The sequence below is a fragment of the Macrotis lagotis genome, chromosome 1 (genome assembly GCF_037893015.1).
Source record: "Macrotis lagotis isolate mMagLag1 chromosome 1, bilby.v1.9.chrom.fasta, whole genome shotgun sequence".
Taxonomy (NCBI): Eukaryota; Metazoa; Chordata; class Mammalia; order Peramelemorphia; family Peramelidae; genus Macrotis; species Macrotis lagotis.
Genome location: NC_133658.1, coordinates 882,725,984 through 882,749,707, shown reverse-complemented (window position 1 = coordinate 882,749,707; position 23,724 = coordinate 882,725,984). Strand labels below are relative to the sequence as shown.

The window sequence follows — 23,724 nt, the reverse complement described above, 5'->3', positions numbered from 1 at the left end:
TGTAACCTCCAAAACAAGAAGAGTTTGCCCCTCCAGCACAAGCCCTAGCATGACCTTTCCTCCCCACCCCCCTATTATTATTCTGATCCTCCTAAGGAGGCTAGGACAAATAATAAAGAAAATGCTGGCTTCAAACAGGGGACCCAGGTCCAAGAACCCTTTATGAGTTGTTAATCGTTATTATCTCACCCATATCCTACCACAAGTCTCAGTTTCCTCATCAGTGAAATAAGGCACACACACACACACACACACACACACACACACACACACACACACCATACTCACAGGATTATTATGAGGAAATTGCTTTGTAAACTCCAAAGTGCTGTATAAAAGTAGGCTATTTTAATAAAAACGATAATAACAACCATAACAAATAAATGGCTTTTCACTGGTCCACTCCTCATACTCACTAATAATAACAATATTAATAATAAGTGACATTTCTCTAACATTTTAAGATTTGCAAAGTACTTTATAAATATCTCATTTGATCTTCATAACAACCCTAGGAAAAGTCAATACTTATAATTTATAATAGTTTATCTCTTCCACATTTATTACTTTTTATTATTATATTATAATAGCCTATTCTTCCCATTTTACAGTTGAGGAAACTGAGACTGGGGTGAGGACTTGCCTTCAGGATTCTGAAAATTTGCCTGTATGATTTACTTAGCTTAATGAGGGCCATTGCAACATTTTTTTAAATGCACAGATGAGAACAGAAAGTCCAGAGGGAGCACAGATAAGCAGGATAATTCTGAAAGCAATCTGTAGAATTTATCATAAACTTTTCTTAAACCAACAGATATGAAATGGGGATTCAGAGGTTCATATTGAATCTTCTTCAGTATGTTTCATAGAGAATTTCTTCTGCTGTCTGTGTGTGTGTGTGTGTGTGTGTGTGTGTGTGTGTGTGTATGGAAATGTTCCTTTTCTTTAATGATTAAATTCAAGATTTTAAAAAAATAATAATTAAATTTAAAGAAAAAGATTCTGCTAGACCCCAGAGGGCAAAGGAGGAATTGGAGGGAGGAGAATGGAAGCAGAGAGGCAGAATCAGGTTCTATGAAAAGGAAAAAAAATTCCTGGCAATCAGCGTTCTCCCAGAGAATAATGAGCTGTCTTGGGAAGCAGTAAGTTTCCTTTCCCCAGGGGTCTTCAAGGAAAGGCTCAATGACCTCCTGCCTGGAATGACATAGAGGGGATTCTGGCTCAGGTGGAGTTGGTCAGGATGAAGTCCCTTCCAACCTGGAGATTTTGTGTGACTCTGTAAGATGGAGTGCCCCTGCCCTGGAGCCACCGGGCATAGTCTGGCTAAGTTGGTCACACTGGCATTTCAGCTCACCCTCTGCCCAGTGAGAGCAGTGACCTTATGGACCAAAAAGATGTTAACTCCTTTTTTAAAATCAAAGCAACATCTAAGATCAAAGTACCAGTAAATTACTGAAATAATAAAAATGGGTCTTTTATAGGAGGGGTATGGTTGGGAGGGGAAGTCACAAGAGGGTGCATCTCACTCAACCCTCATTTACTAAATGTGTACATGGTACTAAGATACTCAACGAGAAATAAGAGAAACATTTCCTTCTTATAATCCCTAGCTTCCCTAAATCTCAGTTCAGGGATCACTCTCTATAGGAAGTCTTTCCTGATCCCCCCCAACTGCTAGGACCTCCCCCAATAGATTAACTCATATGGATTTTGTGTGTTTTCAGATGATAGATGTTGATTTCCCAGGAGAATGTGAGCTCTTCAAGGGTAAAGTCAGTTTTATTTTTGTCTTTGTGACCCCCCCCCCCCAGACCCTGGCACATAATGAATGATTGTGGGTTGATAGATGAGCTTCGGGGTTCTCCCCTCACAGAGCTTATACTCTCCCAAGCATAGGGGAAGAGAGGCAGAGACAGAGGGAAAGGAAGAGAGACAGAATGAGAAAGGAGGAGAAGAGATGGAGAGAAGGGAAAAAGAGGGAGAGGAGAGGAGAAGGGAAAAAGGAGAGAAGAGGAAAAAAGGAAAGAGGAGAAAGGAGAGGAGGAAAAAGGAAGGAAGAAAAAGAGAAGAGGAAAAAGGAGGGAGGAGAAAAGAGAGAGAAAGAAGAGAGAGAAGAAAGGAAGGAGGAGAGGAGAGAAAAAAGAAAAAAGGAAAGAGAAGAGGGAGAAAGGAGAAAGGAAGGAGGAGAGGAGAGGAGAGGAGAGAGAAGGGAATTCCCCTTGACCGTGGTGCTCCTTGGAGCGGGGATGGGGAAGAAGGGGAGCGGTGGGGGCTCAAGTCCGTGGCTTTCATCGTGGCTGATGGGGGGCTCAGGTCCTGGGTGAGACCAGCCCAGCAGTTCATTCAGAAATCCCCCCCAAACACACAGTGGGGGGGGGTTCAAATTTAACTCAACTCATTCAGGGACTATTTGAGCCAGGGTGGGCAACAAGACAGACATCAGTCTCTAGGGTGCGAGGGTGTAAACGACTGACCAAACTATGACCAGAAAACAATTCTCACCCCCATTACAACTCCCTCGGAAAACAAAGCAGAATGGAGAGTGGAGAGTGGAAATTGGGCTGGGGGTGGGGGAGGCGGGGGAAGAGGAGGGGGAGGGAGAGCGGAAGAATCTTTCCATCCACTGCCAAGTTCCCATTTACTGTCAGTTTCAATCTATTCTAAACTTCTCACTGGCTCAATTGCCTTTTCACGGGGGGAGAAGCCAACACAATGCAGAATGATGTTTTGGCCAAAAATTAAACAGATTGGGTGACTGGCTGAGACCAAGAAAACACACACTCCCATTCTCCCACAGGAGGTGGGTGGGCTGGGCACAGCACTCCAACCTGCCCCACTGGGAACTCATTCTTTCTCAAACACTTTAACACATAGGAAAAGTCGTTTTTTAAAGTGGACTTTAGAAACATTTAACAACTGAGTGACAAAGGTTTTGTTTTTTTTGTAGCCAATCCAATGTCAAGGGTGGAACCAGATGATTTTGAAAGTGGGGGTCCAGCTGGATTTCTCTAACAGAAAAGTTTCTACTTTTGTGCCCAAAGAAGGGGAGAACAGGGTCTGAGTTAGGATGTCATTTGTGTAGCGCATTGGAGTGGGGGCAGTGAACAAATGATGACAAATTAGCTCATTGCTGCTAATGAGCACAACTATAAGAGACATTGCCCTGGTTCTGGGACTGGAGGTCCTGAATTCAAATTCTGTCTGATGCTTACTGCATGTAGAACCTTGGATCGTCAACTAGTTTCCTCATCTACAAAATGAGGGTGTCAGAAGACTTTTACAAGACTTCCACAAACAGAATCGACCATTCTATGATCAACCATCAGAATTTGCTACAAAAAGGCCCTACTCCACAAGTGAGAGGATGTTCTGTGTAGGGCCCTTCCAACCATGGGATTCTTTGAATCTACAAATCATCACTTTAAGACCACTAGACCAAAAGTTACGGTATATTCATATATTGGAAGATCATCATGCCATAAGAAACAAAGAATATGATGGATTCAGAGGAGTATGAGAAGACTTATATGAACCGACCCAAGGTGAAGTAAGTAGACACAATAGTTACAACATCAATGAAAACCAGATGCTTTGGGATTATAACAACTCCAAGAGGGATGAGACTATGCTCCATCCCTGGCTTGTTGAAAGAGGCCAGAGATTTATTCAAAATGTTGATTAGTTTTGCTGAATTGGTTTCTCCCCTTCTTTCAAAAGTCTTTTTTTTTTTATTTCCACAGAGGGAGGAAATGGAGATCATGTACCATTAAAAATATCAATAACATTCATATTTTTTAACAATGTAATTTAAAAAGAGAAAGACCTCTTTGGGTTTGAGGACAGCCCATTTCCTATGATGACGAACCAGTCTAATCTTCGTTATTAATTAGCTCAAGGTTGAAAAGGAAATCTGTCAAACCTTTATCAATCAACAGGTTTTCACCAAAGACGGTGGAGCCGGACTTTGTCCTCAAGGTCCCCTCCCTTACCACTAGGTCCATTTTGGTAGTCCAATCAAGGGAAAAAGAGGATTCTGTGCTTGATGATCAACAAAGCCTGGTAACTGGACCCTCCAAAAACTGGTCTTTCCCCTCACCCCCACCCCAGCTCATTTTTCTTCTCTTTTTTGTAAGATGAAAAGAAATGTCAGTCTAATTAGAACAATTCTCTGAGCACGTGGCCCAGAGATCGTCATGGAAATTAACCTGCACCAAGATCAGAGATACTGAAGCAAAAACCTGCGTGTTTTGGAGTAGAATGTGAAGTGGGAAAGGGGCTAGCATTTCATACACCTCATTTTTCATAAGCCCCCCCCCAGTTCCCCACATATTTTATATCCTTTCCTCCAGGTCTCCTTGGGTCATTAGCTGACATTTCTCCAGATGGCCAAGCCCCTCCTAGCTGGGGACCGTGGGAATCACGGGAGGGACAGAACTGAACTCAACACATTCTTATTAAGGATCTCCTTTGTTCACAGGCTTGGTGCTAGGCCCGGGGTGGGGGGACGAGACCACTACAAGATGAAATAGCCCCTGACCTCAAGAAGATGCTATTCTATTAGGAGATAACAAAGTACAATGACACAGATGAGGAGAATGCAGAATAAAGACAAAAGAGAGAGCAAAGGAAAAACTGATCCAACGACCTGAGTAATATCTGGGGGTGAAATGAGGAGGAAGGAACCAGGAAAATGTCACAGAGAAGAGATGGGATTGGTGTTTGGAATGATGCCTCTTAACTCAGTCTGAGTGGAGGGTTGCCCCCCCCCACCTTCATCTTCCCCTTTGATCAAGGAGATAGGAGGGTTTCCATGGCAAAGGTCTGGACCTGGGTTTAGGTCTTATAAAATTATAAAATTTAGATACTAAAGGGGACTTAGAATGTCAGAGCTAGGAGAAACCTTAGGACAGAGAATGTCAGAGGTGGGAGGGCCCTTAGAACACAGGATATCAGAGCTAGGAGGGTCCCTAAGACACAGGATGTCAAAACACAGAATGTTCCAGTCAGAACTGGAAAAGACCTCAGAAATCTCAACTGATCAGGTAAATGGATAGATTGATTAATCTATCCAATGACTGAGTGAATGCTTACTATGGATCAATCCTAGAACAATGCCATCATTGGATTGATAACAATCACATTCAAACCAAAGAACTCTTTAAAGCGATGTAAAGGTTTTCTTTGTGCACATTTTCTCAAAGGAGGATTCTGAGGCTCAAACTCATCCTTTGTAAACTCTACTATAAACTCGATGGATGGCCTCATGGAGAGCCTGGCTCCTGGATCCCTCGGGGATCTTATTAACCAGTTCTTCCTCATTAGAAAAGAAAAGCCAGCATTTCCTTGCAGGTGGCTGGAGGTTGGAAGGGGAGAATCCTCACAGAATGTAAACTTTCTGAAGGCAGGAACTGACTTTATATTTTCTGAGCCTTGCACTGTACTTTTCACTCAGACATTTGCTGAGTTGATTAGCATAAGAAGATGGCAGCGTTTCATAATTGCCAATATTTATGTAACACTTGTATTATGTGAAAATACTTTATGTAGTATTTCATTTGAACCCTTCCACCACGTCAGGAGTTGCCAAAGATTGATTAATTAGAAAGTGCAGGAGGCAAGATCTGAACTCAGATCTTCCTGACTCAAGGCCTAGAATTCTGTGGACTGTGGCTTACCCTAGCTGCCTTCAATATGTAAATAACTATATATAAGATATATGAAGTACATAGGAAAGGTAAGACCTAGACTGAAATGGAATTCGACCTCTCATAATTATTAGCTAGGTGACCTTGGATAAGTCATTTCCCTTTTACAAGTCTCAGTTTCCTCATGTAAAATGGGGGTGATGTTAATGCATGTTACCTACTTTCCCGTTTCAAAGAATCTTATTTGAAATCCTAAGTGTAAAAGAGTTTGACAAACTTGAAAGCATGCTGTAAATGACAATTATAGTTATTCCCATGTGGAAATTGAGTGTATCCTGAGGTCTCCCATAGCTCTATGTCTGTGACCCTGAGATTATTATTAGAAAGAAAATTTGACAATGGATGATTAGCCTCTGGGTCAGGAGGACATGGGTTCAAGACTTGCCCCTAATATATATATTGACTGTGACCATGGCTAAATTGCTTCTCTCAATGGCTTTCAATAACTCACTAAAAGCAACATCTGCAACTGGTTTGCTCATCTGCATGGGGAGGGAATGTACACACAGGGAGGGTCTCCCTACTGATGATGTCATGGATCTGGATCCCAAAAATGATCACTCTTACAGTCACTACATGATCTACAACGTCAAACAGTTCTCATTCCTCTATTACTGGTTTGCACCCACTTTACAGATGAGGAAATTAAGATTCATCATGTAGGGAGGCGTCTCACTCCCAGAAGGTTTATTCTTGAGGGTGCCTTCCAGTGTGCCATCTTCTAAAAGGCCCTGGGCATCAAGCCCTAGTCGTCCTAATTCAGTCCTAATCCGAGCTAGCCCCGGAGGAGAAATAATAATACAGCCACACCCACACCTGGAAAACACAACTGTGCTCTTTGAGGACACCAGCCGACTGCACAGTTCCTCTATAGTTTGGCGTGTGCATGTTATCTTCTGCATAGAATAAAAGTTCCTAAAAGGCAGGGACAGACTCATCTTTGTTCCTGTATTCCCCGGAACAAAAATAATTGATTAATAAAGCTTATTGACTGTGCGCCTGTTATCTTCGGGCTGGAATGGGAGCTCCATGAGGGCAGGGGCAGGTTCATCCTTTTGTATTTCCAGCACAGAATAACTGATTACTAATGGTTTGCCCTCGTACCATACTAAATGGACCTTACTCTCTATAATGACACCTTAAGCTCCTTTTCCTTTGAAATACCATATACAAAGGACTCTGCCAACTTTCAACACTATACCGAAGCTAGCTATTATGTATATAAAGTCATATGTCACAACTAGGGAGGGCGGGTTATCCGAATTCTATCTGGAGATGGGGAAACTGAGGCGCAAAGAAATGACTGAGCATTCTGAGTAAAAACCAGGTCTACTCTGTCACTTGCCCCTAGTGCTTATGGATTGGGGTGGGGGCAGGACAGGGAAGGACCCCTTTGAAACAGCTTAAGTTAAACTCAGTAAGCAATGACCAGCTCACCCTCCTCAAAGACCAGGGTGCTCAGGCTCAGCCTAAGATTGAGAGGATCAAGTTTCCCTGGTACTCCCAGTGAAGTGGCAAGGGCCAGTGGGTCCGGAAACTGCCCTCCTACTATTGAGTACAACTGAGCTTCTGGGGGTTGGGGGTGGGGGTGGAGAGGTGGAGCTTGGGAAACTGGCACAGCCTCCATTAGGCTCATTTGCCAGCAATTAGTGCCGGCGAAGGGTGCCAGTCTGGCAGAAGTTCTGCCCCCCCTTCATACACACACATACACACACACACAAACACACCCCAAGAACCAAGCCTGGCCTGACCCAGCAGGCAGGGAGACAGCCCCGGATGCCTTTCCATGACCCCCCTCCCCAGGAGCACTACATAGCAGGTCATCATTGCTTTCCAGCCACAAAAGGGCTGAATCCATCTTGCCGATGAAGCTGGTTTTTGCTCTCCCTTCTCCAAGTCCCTTGGGGTTCCAATATAGTCCACCTCGCCAACCTCTGCATCTCCCATACCAATAGAGCCTCCCTTTTCAATTCTCCCTCAGACTCTGGGGTGGGGGGGTTTATAAACACACAAAAAGGCCAGTCATGAATCTCAGGATTACACTTCCCTACACTGGGGATGATTGGGGTCACCCTTCTGTCCTCCTATCTCCATCCCTGCCCCAACATCCCCTCCCTGCCAATGGCCTAAAAACCTTGGCCAAGTCACCTCTTGCCTCAACTCTCCTTAAAATCTTTAACAAAAGAAAACTGGAGGGTTGTGTTGAGTCTTCTGGGTAGCGCCTGTAGTACGAGAGGCATATCTATCTCCCACTCCCAAGACCTCTGACCCCGAGGTGGCTGAATATCACTAGCTGAGCCCATTTAACACTTCAGTTCTGTCTTCAGGGGAAAATTTAAAGGAACTGAGAAGATTTACTTAGAGAGAGGATGAGATTTACTTGGACATGTTTTCCCATGTACCCTCCAAGACAGGGACCAGTTAGAGTTAGTGGGTACCTTTTTCTCTCCTGTTTGTGGAATCAAGGCCCAAAGACTGAAGTGGGACAGGTAGGCCTCCATGATAACAGGGTAAATGCTAATAAAAATAATAATATGCTATAGCATTTTAAGGTCTACACTTCCATTTGACTGATTCCCCTTAATCCGGAGAGACAGAGCAAACATCTGAGTAGAGACCCCAAATGAGTGGAAAGGGGGCTGGTTTTTGAAAACAAAGGACCAAAGACTCGAATTCTGTCTCTTATCACCAATATAATCTTAGGAAGCTCCTTCCCATCTCCAGTTCTTAGATAGTTTTCTCATCTGTAAAATGAGGCAGAGTGGGGAGAGGTAAAACAAACATCCAAGAGCAGAGCCCCAAAATGAGTGGGAAGGGTTTAGGTTTGAAAATAGAGGACTAAAGGTTCAAAATCTGACTCTTATTATCAATATGACTTTAGCAAGCCCTTTTCCATCTCTAGGCCTTATATAGTTTTCTCATTTGTACAATGAGGTAGGGTGGGGTTGGTTGCTTCGTGTCCTTCGTTATTGAAGAAGACCAAAATGACATCACTATCTTTGAGACAAATTACAGTGTGTCCAAATGTGGCGGAAGGGTGGGGAGAGGCAGAGCAAACATCCAAGTGGGGACCCCCAAATGAACGGAAAGGAGGCTGCCCTCAAATTCTGACTCTTATTACCAATCGGACCTTAGCAAGCCCCTTCCCATTTCCAGGTCCTACATAGTTTTCTCATCTGTAAAATGAGGGGTGTGGGGGGGGGGGGAGATTTGGAAGACGAATCCAAGACTCAACATGTGTTGGTCTGCTGAGGATGGGCAGAGGAGAACGGTCGGACACACACACACAGAGACACACACAGATCACACACACACACACACATCACATACAGACACACTCTCACTCTTAATCCCCTCTGGTCAGCTGCCTCCCCCAAGCAGCTGTGGCAGGCAATAGCTCAGGCCCAAGGTGGGGGGGGGGCGGCGGTGAGACTGAGCTGGCAAGGGGAAGGGGGGGGTGTCCCAGGGCCCCTAGAAGTTCAGGCTGCCCCCGGGTCGGGCCGAGCCCACCGGCAGGCAGAGAGGAAGGCTGCATCCCTATCCCTCTAAGCCACCTAGTGTCCGAAGCTAGAGATCAGCCCTCTGCGCTCTGGGGAGAGCAGCCCAGCCGTGGGATCTCTTAGCCCGGGAGGAAGGAAACCCTCCAGGGAGCAGCCTCTCCAGGAACCCAGGGAGCTGGGGGGACCGGGTCCGAGCCCGCCCAGCAGCCCCACTGGAGGCAAATGGCCACAAAAAGGAGCGCCCGGTCCCTGTGGCCCCCTGACTCCAGCTCCCGGGATGGTCTAGTTGGGAAAGGGCATGTCCCAGGCCTCCCCACTGCTCCACCCCAGGAGGCACCCCCAGGGCCAACTCCAGGGCAACTTTCTCCCATCTGGGGATCGCCACCCAAAGGCAGTCCGCCGGCCAGCCGGGGGAGGAGGGGAGCGCCCACCCTGAGCCCAGGCCCCCGTCCCTCTGCCCACCCCACCCCCACCCCACCTCCTCTCTTCTCTTTCCTCTGTGTCCTCAAGACTCCTCTCACCTTGAGGAGCGTTCGGATTACCCAGCATTTACACTCAATGCTCTTCTTTATTCCTTAAGACTTATTAAGAATGATAATGAGCTCCAGAGGAGCCACACGTCCCTGTCTCTCCTTCTCTCCCTCTCTCCCTCTCTCTCTCTCTCTCTCTCTCTCCCTCTCCCCCTCCGTCATTCTCTTTCTCTACGTGCCTTTTCCGTCAAAGACACACAGGACAAATCTGACCAAAAAAAAAAAAAAAAAAAAAAGGAAGAAAACCCTGACAATATGGAACAAGGACACTTGAGGATTTATATTCTAGAAATCCAGCCCCCTGTCCTCCCCGCCCCCAGTTTGTTCTCTTTATTATTCCCATTCAAAAAAAAAATCTCTACCCCCCCAACCTTCCAGAAGTCCAGCCGCTCTGTCTCTCTCTCCTCCTTTTCTCCTTTTTCTCTTTCTGTCTCTCCTCTTTTTCTCTCTTCTCTTTCTCCTCTCTTCCTTTTTCTCTCTTCCTCTCTCTCTCCTCTGTCTCTCTACCTTTCTCGCTTTCCTTTTTCTCTATCTCTCTCCCTTTTCCTCTCCTCTCTTCTCTCCCACTCCTCTTTTCTCTGTCTCCTCTTTCACTTTCCCCCTTTTTTTTCTCTCTCTCTCCTTTCTCTGTCTCTCTCTCCCCTCTTTCTGTCTCTCTATCTCTCCTCCTGTCTCCCTCTGTCTCTGTCTCTGTCTCTCTCTCTCCTGGACTTTGAACGGGGGAAAGGAAGAAGGGCCCAGCTTGGCTGGAAAACCTCGTTAACATGAAGCTCTTAAACGGTTGATTAATTTTTGCAGAATTTATGACAAGCTCTCCCTTTTTTTTTCCCCTCTCCCCCCCCCCCCAAGCTGAGCTCTTAGAATCACAGTAACTTCACTGGAACTTGGCAATGGACAACCCCCCCCCCCCCACACACACACACTTTCATTTCCTCACACAGACTCGGAACAGATAGACAACATCTCAATACAGATGGAAAAAGACCCTTGTGAAAAAGGGACACACACACACACACACACACACACACACACACACACACACACACACGGCAAAGTCGAAAGGAAGCCAGAAGAAAACCCATGCCCAACTCCCCCTTTTCTTTAAGAAGAGAGGGGGGCAAAAATAATCTTAAATAATCAAGAGCCAGCATCAAGTTGGCATAGCCCAAAAAACCCAAACCCCCAAACCCCAAATGTGCACAATCCTCTCCCAAGCAAGTATCCTCCACCTGGCACCCACCACCTCCATCCCTTTCCCAACGGCAGATCCACCAACCAGGCTACAGAAATCCCCAGGCCCCGGTACCCAGGCCCCATCTTTCTGCCCGGCTGCCCTTCACAGGAGGGGAAGAAGAGATCCTAATGAAATTACAGTTTTTAAAATGTCTATAAATTAAATCTCTCTCCCTCTGAATCTTCTGAGCTGCCTCCTTCCCAAGCCTGTTTGACTCTCTCTTCGGCTCCCTCTGCTAACGTCTGTTTTTCTGATATAGACATCATGAGGTTAGGGCTCAATTACAAGTCTGTTGAATCCTCAGCGTCAGACTTGGGCTTCTCCTCTTCAGAAACCAGATACCAAATCTCTTTTTTCTTCTTTATGTTTTTTCTTTTTCTTTTTTTAGTTAATTTTAATATCCAAAGCCCCCCAAAGGTTCACTCAACCGATAGCTTTAGGGGGCTTCAGATCCATACAAATATTATATTATATTTATTATATTATATTATACACACACACGTTTTTAACTTCCAAGACAGAGGGAACCTTTTGATATTTTGGATTTTTAAGAAACTGACACCCAGAGAAACCCCCTGCCACATGCTAAATCTCAGAGAGTAAAATCACACACCAGAAGCCACAAATGTGTCTGAGGGCCTATCGATGAAGAAGAGCAAGATGCTTGGTCCAAAGAGCTGCTTCAATCAGAATGACATCTACCAGATTCCGAAGTTCTACAGGGAAATCTCTCCAGGCCCTCTATTAGCAAAAAGTCTGCACCGTGAGGTACAACTGGCATTACCACACAAACACACACACACGTATCTTTTCTACCTACCCCATCCTTGTCAGAGGCTACAGAAGGGGGATGTTGCCAGGGAAGAAATCCACAAATCTCTGAACCATTCCCCCCCCTTTTTTTTTCATTTCAGAAAATCCAGATCCCTGTTGGTTATCTTGGCTGCTAATTCCGGGTAAGTAGTCATCAGCAGCTTTAGGTTTAAGGCACAAGAAGCAAATATAACATACCAAAAAAAAAACCAAAACCCACCCCCCAAAACAAAACCCCTAAACACCTCAAACCACCAGTTTTTTTTGCAAGATACAAACCAGAGGGGATTCCTGAACCAGTTTTCCAAGAAAAACAAAACAGCAAAATAAAAATCACTGGCCCACAAAGGCTAGAGAAAGTTGAGACTCGAAGACTTGAAAATAATAGAAACAAAAAAAAAACCCAACTTTGTTTTTGTAATTAACCAAGGGAAAAGAAGGGGTGACATTACTAACGTCATTCTTTCCTGTAAACAATTTAATTAAATTCTGTTGAATCCAGAAGAAATACTCATTTTGATGCTTTTCTCCCTTCCACCCCTCTTCCTCCAAGCAAATTCCTTCAGGTCACTCCTCCCACCCCCAAGGCCACCTCCCCCCCTACCCCCACCCCCCCCTTTTTCCACCAGGCTACACAGGCTGCAGTGGAGGCAACTCTGCCTTTAAATGGATTTCCTACACCAGACATGGACTGTAAGGTCTCTGTGAAACGGTAAGAATGACAACCTCATCTGTCTGAAAGCTGATACTACAGCTTTTAAAAGAAATGGGGGAAAATAAGCTGTTGACTTCTTGGTTAAAGTATTTTCCTGTTCTAACTCATGTTCTTATGTCACTAAGCTAAAAAAAAAAGGTGGGGGAAGAGAGAGAGAGAGAAAGGAGAGAAAAGATACGACTTTCCTTGAATGATCTGTTTAACCTAAGCCAGAGGAAAAAAAAAAGAAAGTCATTAATTACTTATGTGAGCTATTGCTTCAGAAAGACAATAAACCTGCCCGGTCGCCATGGATATGACATATTTGCTCTGAAAACAACACAATAATTAGCAAAGGGGAAAGATACAAGGAGAATATGCAAACTCCTGAGTTTAAAGCAATAGCGCTCTTTTTTTTTTAAACTTGTCAGACCCTCTTGTTCTATTTGCAATCCAGATCAAACAAACAAGGAGGGGAATAGAGGCTGGGGGGTGAGGGGGACTGGAAAAATAAAATAGATAACTTCCCTTGCCTCAATGTAGAGAAGCAGGGATCTACCCTCCCCACCATAAAAAAAATAAAAATAGAGAAGGAAGGGGTGAAATTCAAGTCTTGCCAATGGGTTATTTCCTATATGGAGTTTTTTTTTTTTTAAGTGATCCCATATTTAGGATCAGGCGATTTAGATTGAAATGCATTTTTGTATTAAGGGAACTATGACACCCCCCCTCCCTCCCCCACTATCAAAAGTATCTGCAAATGGTAGGGGGGATCTCAAAGGGGCAGTGTCCTGGGAAAGAAGCACCTTTTTGGAGAGATTACTCTTCCCCCCCCCCCCAAAAAAAAGTCCTCAACTAAATCTAGGTCTTTATTTTGATATTAAAAATGCATTAAATGGTTTTACCTATAATTTAGTCCCTGAGGATCACTAAGAGACGCAGTGGCTTTATATCCCATCTGAAGGGTGATAAATAATCTGAATTTTCAGTGAGGTTCACAATTTCTCGGTGTGTCAGAAATCCAAATTTTTTCTTTCTTTTTATCTTATTTCTTAATTCACTCCAACAAGTCTGATGTAATATATATATATATATATATATATATATATATGTATATATACATATATATGTATAAAGGGGTTTGACTCGGGGAGAGGGGCATAGAGTTAGGAAAGAGAAAAAAGTTCACACACCTATACAGACACACCTTGCAAAAGTGACAGGGGTTCTTCCTTAAAAATCACAGAAATGGGGATTTTTATGGAAATATATCTTTTTAAGCGTCTTAAGTTCCGGCCAACTTCCACTGGCTTTCCCAAACGTTCAGGATCCAAGTTGGGGGTGGGGGTGGGAGAGTAAATTCGCCTCAGCCAGGAGTTTAACCGACAGAGAAATGTGACTTTGAATTTTTTTTTTTCAATTAAAAAAGAAAGAAAGAGAAAGAAAAAAAAAGTGTTTGGGTTATGGGAAGAATATCAGCTCAGCTACAAGTTTGGTTTTTGTTTTTTGAAAATCACGAGACACGAGGGGAGCAGATCCGAGGCGAGGGGGCTCCCATTCTGGCGATCTTTCCGAATTTATTTTGGGGGGCAGTGGTTTTTGGTTGAGAGGCTTTTGCACTCCTTGCCTGGAGATCGGGGGGCGCGGAGAGAAGCGGGGTGGTGAAAAGACGGGTGCGAGACGTGCATCCAACCTGAGGATCAGAAGCCGGGGCTTTTCTCTGAGCCCTAATGAGCCAGGCTCGCCACCAGGCTGGAGCTCCCCGGCTCCTCTGGCTCTTCGCAAGGAAATAAAATAGATCGCAGGTTCAGAGCTACTCGGCGAAGTCTTAGCAAGGTGCAAAGGCTCCAAAAACCCAACCCCCCCCAGGCCCCCCGAAAGGGAAGCGCTGCCCCTTTAAACATTTTAGTCCATATGGAGTTTGATTTCTGAAAGAGATCAGTTTAACATCTCCATAGAAACCAGCAACAGATTATCATCAACAGAATAAATAACTAGTCTAATAAATTAAACAGTAGGCATAAGATCGCTGGAAACCTGATTACTGAAGTTCAACAATATTCCCCATAAACTCTCCCTAGCCGCCCGCCAGGGGATAACTAGATGGGGGGCGGGGAGGGGGTGTCTCCCCGGGCCAGCGGAGCCCCCGAGGTGGCCGTCCCGGGCCGGGCGGCCAGTCCTCCCTCCTTTGGATGGGGCGAGCCAGGGCGAGGAATCAGGGAAACGCCAAAGTTTGGAAAGTGGGGTGGGGCTGGGGGAGATCGGGGAGACGGGCGATGCCTCGCGGGGTGGGGGCGGCAGCGGCTCGGGGACCCCGGCCCGGCCCCGGGACCTGCTGCTGGCGCTCACGGGGGCGCGAAGCCGCCCCGTTCCCCGAGCCGGTCCGCCCGCCCCCTCCAGGCACGTGGAGCGCGGCCCGGGAGGAGCCCCGGGGGCCAACGCTTCTGCCCCCCACTTCGGGGAACAGCTGCTGCCCGTCCCCGCTAGAGCGCCCGGGCTAGAGGGGGCGTGGGCCTCGGGGGTCCCGGGCCTCGGCGCTTCGGGGCGCTCAGGCCCTGCCCGGGTCGGATCTCCGGGGGCCCAGACCCGGGGGGGGGCGCCTCGCCAGCCTTCCCCCCTCCATGCGGACGGGAGGTGAATGCACAAGCCCCCCGGGGGGCTCCGGGGGGGTCCGGCCCTTCGCTCCCCGGCGTGTCAGGCCCGGCCCAAGGCCGGAGGGCCAGGCTCCCCCTCCGAAGCCTCGTGACGGGGGCTGGGGCGATCCTCGCTTCTGGCTGCCCGGGCCGGGGGCGCACCCCGACCCCCGCCGGGGCCCCGCTGCCCAAGCGGCTGGAACTTTGCCCCCCGCCCCCCACCAAGGGGGAGTGGCCGCAGAGGCGGCGCCCTCCTCCCTAAAAGCCCCCCTTCCTCTCTGCCCCGAGCCCCCCGTGTCCGGGGGGGCCGGGGGGAAGAGTCCGCCCCCCGCCCCAGTCTGTTCCGCCGGTGGCAGCCCAGGCCCCGAGGCGGCCGTCCCGCGGTGATTGACGGCGCGTCCACCTGTTCCCGGGCCCCGGGAGCTGCCCCCGGCCCTCCGGGGCGCCCCGCGCCCACCCCCGGGCTCCCGGGGCGGCCGGCCGTGCCCCGCGCCCGCGGCCCCCGCCGCCCCGCCGCCCCCGGGGCCGGCGAGGAGCGAGGCCGAGCCAAAACTTCTGGCCGCCGCTCGCCATCAGCTGCGCATTCTGGAAATGCCACCGAGTAAAAATAAACCGGCCGCGCTCCGGCCGCCAGCGCCCCGGCCCCCCCGGCCCCGGGCCCGGCCCCCCGGCCCCCCGGCCCGGCCCCGGCGACCCCCGCCCCGGCCCCGGCCCGGCCCGAGCGCAGGTGCCCGGCCGGGGCCTCCCCGGGGGCTGCCGCCCTCCGCCCCCGGGGGCCGCCCCCCCCCCGCTCCCTCCGGGCCGGGCCGCGGGGCCTCGGGCCCCTCGGGGGGTGGGGGGCCCCGAGCCCGCCCCCCGCTCCGGCCCCCGGCCCTGCCCCGCGGCGCGCCCGGCCCTGGGCTCCCCGCTCCCGAGCGCGCCGCCGCCGCCGCCGCCGCAACTCCCCCAAAGTTTCCCCCCGCGCCCCGGCCCCGGCCGGGCCCCCGCCCCGGGGAGAAGCCGGGGCCCGGCGGCGCGGGGGGCACACTTCCCCGCACGGAGCGGGGGCGCCGCGCCCCGCGGGGTCCGGGGGCCGTCGGGCCGGGCTGGGCGCACCTGCGCCCCGGGGGGCCGGGACCCCCGCCCGCCCCCGGGCAAAGTCCCGAGAAGCGCCCCCGCCCCCCCCACTTCCCGGGGGGCGTGCGCGCCGTCGGGGGGGCCGGGGCGAGAGAAGGGAGGAGCGACGAGGCCGCCGGGCGAGCACCTGCCCCCGGAGCCGGGCTGCGCCCCCCCGCTGGCGGAGCCCCGCCTGGCACCTCCCCTCCCCCTTCCCGGCCGGAGCCGGCGCCCCGGGGGGCCCGCGGCCCCGCAGCCCGCGCCCCGCGCCCCCCGCGCCGCCCCGCGCCCGGGGGCCGCCGTGCCCCGCCGCCCGGCCGGCCGGAGGCTGCTCGCCGCTCGCCGCCGCCGCTCCTCGGCCGCTCTCCGCCGCGGCCGCAGCCCGGGCGCGGGGCGCGGGGCGGCGGCGGGGGGCGCGGGCCGGGGCGCGGGGCGCGGGGCGGCGGCGCCGAGTCTCTTACCTGCACTTGGGGCGGCTTTGGGTGACTTTCCAAGTCCGGGGGAAAATGTGTGTGTGTTTGGGATGGAGCGCGGCGGGCGCGCATGCGCGCCCCGAAGTTGCCGGATCCCGGATTTTTCGCTCCCCGTCTCCGCTCTCGCCCGCCGTGATTATGGAATTCTCCGCGGCCGGGCGGGCGAGTGGGCGGCGCGCAAAACCCGGGCCGGATCGCCCGGCGCCGCTCCGCTCCGCCCTCACACCCTCCCGCTTCCGAGCGCCCCCGGACGGCCGGGGCCGGCCGCGACCCCCCGCCCGCGGGACCGGCGGGGGGCCCCGGGCGCCCCCGCAGGAAGTGGGGCCCCGAGGGCTCGGCGCCCGCACCCCGCTTCCTAGCGCGCCTCCCCTCCCCCGCGCGCGGCCCGGCCCCCCAGAGCGGCGGTCCGCCCGCCCAGCGCCCCGTGCGCCCCCCGGACGCGGCCCGGCCCGGGGCGGGGGGCGGCGGCCTCAGCGCCTCCGGCCCCGGGAAGGGGCCGCCCTAGGAGCGCCCCCGCCCAGACCCGAGGCCCCGAGTTCAAATCCCACCCAAGGCCGCGACAGCGCCGACTCCCTGGGTGACATTGTACGACCTTGGGCGAGTCACTTAACTTCTCCGGGTCTCCGGTTCCTTAGCTTTAAAATGAGGCCCCGGAGGGCCCTGCCGGGCCTGGACGCCAGGCCCCGGGATTCTTTTCCTGGGTTAAGACAAGTAGGCCGAGCCCCTCCCCAAGTTACCTTCCCGGCCCGGCTCAGCTTTGCCCCTGCCTTCTTTCTGGGACCTGACTGGTCACTGCCTCGGTTTTCCCATATAAAAGAGAAATAATGTTAGGGAAAAACACGTGTGTGTGGATAAATGTGTACTTACCTATTCCAATCGTAGCTCCCTCTCTCCCAAACTACCAACTTTTTAACTACTCTGAGATTTTTATATCTGCTCTTATTCCATTCTGTTCTATTATGACTAGGGATTGTTTGCATCTTAGTGTGCCTGTATATAGATTTTACATGTATCTATGTATACAGGTGTGTCTGCAAAGCACATGGTATATAGTAGGTGATCAATAAATGCCTTTTGATTGAATGGCTGGTTGGCCTTCCTCTCTTCCGCAATTCACAGCAAGGACCGGTTCCATTAGTCCTCCTCATGTCTCCCCATGGCCTAGCACTTCATAAGGTCGATTGTTGTGTGGAAATAATTAAGATACCAATGAGAAGAATGGGTGCTAATAGGCATTTAAGAAATTTATATAGATTTAAGAAATTAACTGAAATGAAAAAGTGGCCCATAGTGTTAGGAGTGCATGAGGCTTTTTAGTGAGAAAATCACATCCTCTGGCAAAAAAAAAAAAAAAAAAAAAAAAATTGCAGGCTGGTAGATTTAGAGACCCAATCTGCAAGGCTTCAGTATATTCCGGAGCAGACCTTAACTTTGCTTCATTCTGGACAGAGATCCTTTGCTTGGAAATCTCCAGAGGTTGAGCTAGGGGCTGAGCCAGAGGTAAAGGGAGGAGGAAGTGGACAATGACAAACCCTGCACCCGGTCTTTCTTGTCTCTTGAACTAGAGCCTCAGGGACTCAAGGAAAAGGAGTTCTGTTGTCCTAGGTTGTTTACTCTTCGATTCTGGCTTCTTGGCTTTGGAGGAGAAAACTCGAAAAATTCAACGGCTATTCCCCACTGCTTGGATTTGGGAGTGATATATTTGCTTATTTTGGACCTGCTAAGGAACAAACCAATAAGGAAACATACCTTCTAGTCTCTGTTAGCAGGGGCCAGCTGGAGCCTATTGGCTAGAGAATTCAACTGTGGCTTGGGGGAGGCGGGCAGAAGCCCTGGCACATGGATGTCACTCACAAAAGCTAGTTTCATTTTTTCTTTCTTTGTTAACACCCCAGGATAATTAGTAGGAAAAATAACAATTTGTTGATCATTTAAAGGATATTAATAGCATTTTTTTAGCCCTAACAAATGTCCCCGTCTCCATCTACTTTACAAAAAAATGAATGTTCTATTTGTGTTTTACTTTGCTGTTCCAACTAATTCTTCTCCTCCCACCCCTGCCCTCAATATAATCCTCCCTTATAACAAAATATGATTCAACAGCACAAATCAACACACTATATGTATACCCCATTCCTCACCTATAGCCTACCACCTCTCGACTCAAATACTCAAAGTCGATACTCGGAAGTCTCCATTGGTGACTGAATTTATCAGAATTAGGAAGACTTTTTCTTTCCCATTTCCTTTAAAAGCACCCAGGGGATAATAGCTTCAGCGAAGGGACTCTACAGAAAGGCAGATTTTTGACTCAAATGAACAAGAAGGAAGATTCCAAAAGTCCAGTTTGATAGGCCGTGAGTTTCTTATCACTGGAAGCTGGATTACCTCCAATGTGGCATAGTAGGGGGGAAGGCCTGGATTTCCAGTTCAAGGAACCAAGTTCGAAAGTTACTGTTGCTGTTTTTCTAGACCTCCATTTCCGCATCTGTAAAAAAGATGGATTAACTCGCTGGTTTCTGAAATCCCTGCCAGGTCTGATAAATCCTATGAGCCTCTAATCCAATGAGGAGTGTTGGCTGGTCCTTTCTGATTCCATCTATCCTACTCCATTCTCATAGGCAGAAATTGTAGCATGTTAAAACTTGACCTTCAAGGCCAGCTGCCACGCTGAGACCCTGAGCTTCTAACACAACCTCCCCAGAATACCCCTGGCTATCTTCAGACTAGCTCTCTCCCCTTCCCCAATTTTCAACTCTAGCTCTGAAGTCAGTAATTAAATCAACATTATCAATCAGTCAATCACCCTATATAATCTCCTCTTATCATCTCTCTTACTTCTCTATCCAAATGTTCTCTGATCACCACTCATTTTATGTTTTGTAAACTTCAAAAGACCAGGGACTAGTGGATAGAGCACTGACCCTGGTGTCAGGAGGACCTGAGTTCAAATCCAACCTCAAACACTTAATAATTACTTAGCTATGTGACCTTGGACAAGTCATTTAACCCCATTGCCTTGCAAATACAGAGAGAGAGAGAGAGAGAGAGAGATCAGAAACTGTCTTGTTTCCATCTGTAGACATTCCCACTACTGTGACTTAAATGGTTAATAAATAGTTTTTCATTCACCTCCTTTTACAGTGGACTATCTAGCTCAAGACCCCTTTCACTACACTGAGTTTGGGACTAATCCATTTTATTCAGCAACTTCTATGTGTCAGACACTATACTACATGGGGCATCTAGATGGCACAGTGGATAGAATGCCAGGCCTGCAGCAAAGAACCTGAGTTCAGATTTGACCTCAGACGCTTGCTAGCTGTGTGACTCTGGCCACTTACCTCTGTCTGCCTCAGTCAAATGAGCTGGAGAAGGAAATGGCAAACCACTCCAATATCTCTACCAAGAAAACCCCAAATAAGGTCATGGGAAATTTGACAGGACTAAAAACAAAATGAAAAACAAAAAATCTCAAAAAATGATCTGAATAAACAACTATACTAAATACTGGGGTTACAAGAAAGAAAACAAAAACAAAATCAACAACAAAAATCCCAATCCTTGCCCTTAAGGAGCTCAGAATCTAATGAGATAAACAATTGCAGACAACTATGTACACACAAGCTATAGACGGGAAAAATTAAAAATAACCAAAAGAGAGAGAAGGTACTAGAATGAAGAAGGATAGGGAAAGAACTCCAGTTGGCAATTCTTTACCCACTTATATCTCCCCCTTTCCCCTCATTGAACCTATCTTTCTCCTTCTCTGTCTTTTTCATATCCCCACAATAGAAAGAGACTGAAATATGATGGGGGAGTTTTCCCTCCCTATTCTTTTAAAGGTTCCAGGGCTTGGGGAGGGTGGATGGGGTCAGAGAATCACTTGTTTATTTTATTTTTGTGAATAAGAATAATAATTAACAAACTTTATTAAACATTATCTTTACAACAATCCTGTGAGCTGGGCAAAGCAATTGATCCCCATTTTAAAGATGACAAAACTGAGACTCTAGGCTTGTCCAGGGTCGTGCAGCTAATAATCATCAGAACCAGAATTTGAATTCAGTTTTCTTCTAACTCCAAGGGGACTTGGGCTTCCCAGGGCCTCTGTATGAGGTTGCTATTCCCTTATATGGTTTAATCTCCTTTAAAAACATTTTGTATTTGTTTTGCATATTTGTATATACTGTCTCCCTGATAGAGTAGACACACTTTCATTGGACCTTTGATTTTGAGCTCCCGTATTTTACAAATGAAGAAACTGAGGCAAGGAGAAGTTAATGTCTTGCCCAAGATCATACAAGCAAGATTTGAAGCTTTATCTTTCTGGTTCAATCCAGTGCTAGGGGCAGCTGAGTGGCAAAATGGAAAGGAGTGAAGAAGACTTGAGTTCAAATCCTGCCCAAGATATAGACTATCTAAGGGACCTTGGGGCCAATCACTTCACCTCTATTTGCCTCAGTTTCATCATCTGTAAAATGGGGTTAATAACAGCACCCACTTCTCAGGGTGGGGGAGGCTCAAATGAAATAATAATTGCAAAGTTCCTCTTCAATAACTGCCTGCCTCAGTTTCTTCATTTGTAAAATAAGAATAATAATAGAACCTTCAGAATGGGATAAGACTTTATTTTATTTTTTTCAATTGCATGCAAAGATAAAAACAACATTCAACCTTTAGCAAATTTATGAGTTCCACATTTTCCTACTATCCTCCCTTCCCTACCCCCCTCTCCATGGCAGTATGCCATCTGATATAGCTTGTACATGTATAATCATGTTTAACATCTTTTCTTATTAGTCATGTAGTAGAAGGGGAAATTAGAAATAAGGGGGAAAAACCATGAAAAAGAAAGAAAAACATCAAAGTAGTTTTAGAAAGTGAACATAGTATGCTTTACTCTGCATTCAGACTCCATAGTTTTTCTCTAGGTGTAGATGCCATTTTCCATAGCAAGTCTCTCAGGATTGTCCTTGATCACTGTACTGCTGAGAAGAATTGCATCCATCATAGTGGATCATCTCACAATGTTGCTTTTAATGTGTACAATGTTCTTCTGGTTCTATTCACTTCACTCATCATCAATTCACGCAAGTCTTTCTGGGCTTTTCTGAAGTCCAACCACTCATTATTTCTTACAGAACAATAGTGTTCCATCACATTCATATACCATATCTTGTTCCACCATTCCTCAATTGATGGGCATCTCCTCAATTTCCAATACTTTGTCAGTACAAAAAGAGGGGCTAAAAATATTTTTTGTATATGTGGATCTTTTTTTTCCGTTTTTAATGATCTCTTTGGGCTATAGATCTAGTAATGGTATTGTTGGATCAAAGGGTATGCGCAGTTTTATTGCTCTTTGAATATAGTTCCAAATTGCTCTCCAGAAAGGTTGGATCAGATCAAACTCCACCAATAATGCATTAATGTTCCAGGCTTCCCACATCCTCTCCAACATTGATTAATTTCCTTTTATGTCATTTTTACAAATCTGATAGGTGTGAGGCGATATCTCAGAGTTGTTTTAATTTGCATTTTTCTAATCAATAATGATTTGGAGCCTTTTTTCATATGATTATAGATAGCTTTAATTTCTTGCAAACAAATCACTATATAAATGCTAGCTATTACTACTACTACTACTACTACTACTACTACTACTACTACTACTACTACTACCGCAACTATTCTACTGTCACCATCACTACTACTACGATCACTACTACTACCACCCCTACTACTACTGCCATCACTACTTCTACTACCACTACTACTTTTACTATTACCACTACCATTACTACTACTACTACTACCACCACCACCACCACTACTACTACTACTACTACTACTACTACTACTACTACTACTACTACTACTACTACTACTACTACTACAGTTTATTCTAACCTTAACATTCTGTGATTCTGTGCCTTTAGGAATATGGTGATATAGTTCCCAAACTGAGCTAAGCACTTCACCCAGGCCATATCTCCTTGCCTTTGTTTTATATATATTTTGCAAATGTTTATATGTGTCCATGTTTTCTGCTCCCATACATAGAAGAAATGTCCCTAAGGACTGTTTCCCTTTGACTTCCCAACACCTAGAAGGGTCTTAATAATAATTGCCCATTGGCTCATTGAGACTATGAATTTAGGGTTTCCCACAGGCCAAGGGGCACTTCTCCAAGGGGCTGGGGAGTGGGGACAGAGAGATCAGGAAACATAAGAGCTTGAGACATTGAGACTCTATCTTGGGGATAGATTTTTGGTGGATTCTATCAGCCCCTCATTGGAGATGAGCCCATACCATCTGTCCCAACAGATGAATTTTCATTTTGCTACTTGAGAAACCTGTGGAAAACTTGTTGGCAGGACAGTACTGGAGAGATAATTGTCAAATTTTCAGTGTATTTCCACCTTGGAAAAGAGCAAAAGCTACAAATCAGAGCTTCATTCGTTTTTGTATTGATTTTCTAGACTTAAGAAAGCAAAAGAGAAAATTATAATAATGCAGATCAAACTCAAAAGTGTGCTCTACCTACATTTCCCCCTGGAGAGTCAATTGCTAAACATTTACCAATACACTTCTAATGGTGGACATTTTTTTTCCCTAATGAAAAATCCCTGGATCTCTTACTTACTTGGTGTTGCTTTCTGAACTGAACCACTTCCATTAAAGAATACATTCTAACTCAATAATAATAATAATAATTTCAAAATTAATAATTTTAAAAATCAGAGTTCATATAAATATATTACTTTCATGTATGCAAAGGGTTTTCCTAACAAGTCTTTAAGGTCAACTTTACAGATTGGGGAAACTGAGTCTTTGAGAGGTGTAGAAGATCCCCAGTCTCCTTACTAGGGTATATCTGATTAGGGAGCTCAAAGTTAGCTTCGTGTTCTCCAGTCCCAGTGTTCTTTCCATGATGCCAGACCACTAAACTTGCCAGATGATTGGGCTTAGTTTAAATAAAAAGTTACATTAATCACTTTGTTTTATTTTCACGTCTTTTTAAAATTTATCTGTGAACATATA

At 47.4% G+C, this 23,724-nt stretch overlaps 1 protein-coding gene across 2 annotated transcripts in view; it reads right to left on the bottom strand.

The window, feature by feature from the left end:
• Nucleotides 1–16,792, bottom strand: part of CASZ1 (castor zinc finger 1) — a 242,534-nt gene extending 225,742 nt beyond the window's left edge. For both annotated transcript variants that reach the window (XM_074218472.1, XM_074218474.1), the window contains exon 1: nt 16,666–16,792. The gene's annotated coding sequence lies outside the window, so the exon portion shown is untranslated. The remainder of the gene's footprint in view (nt 1–16,665) is intronic.
• Between the last annotated feature and the right edge of the window lie 6,932 nt (nt 16,793–23,724).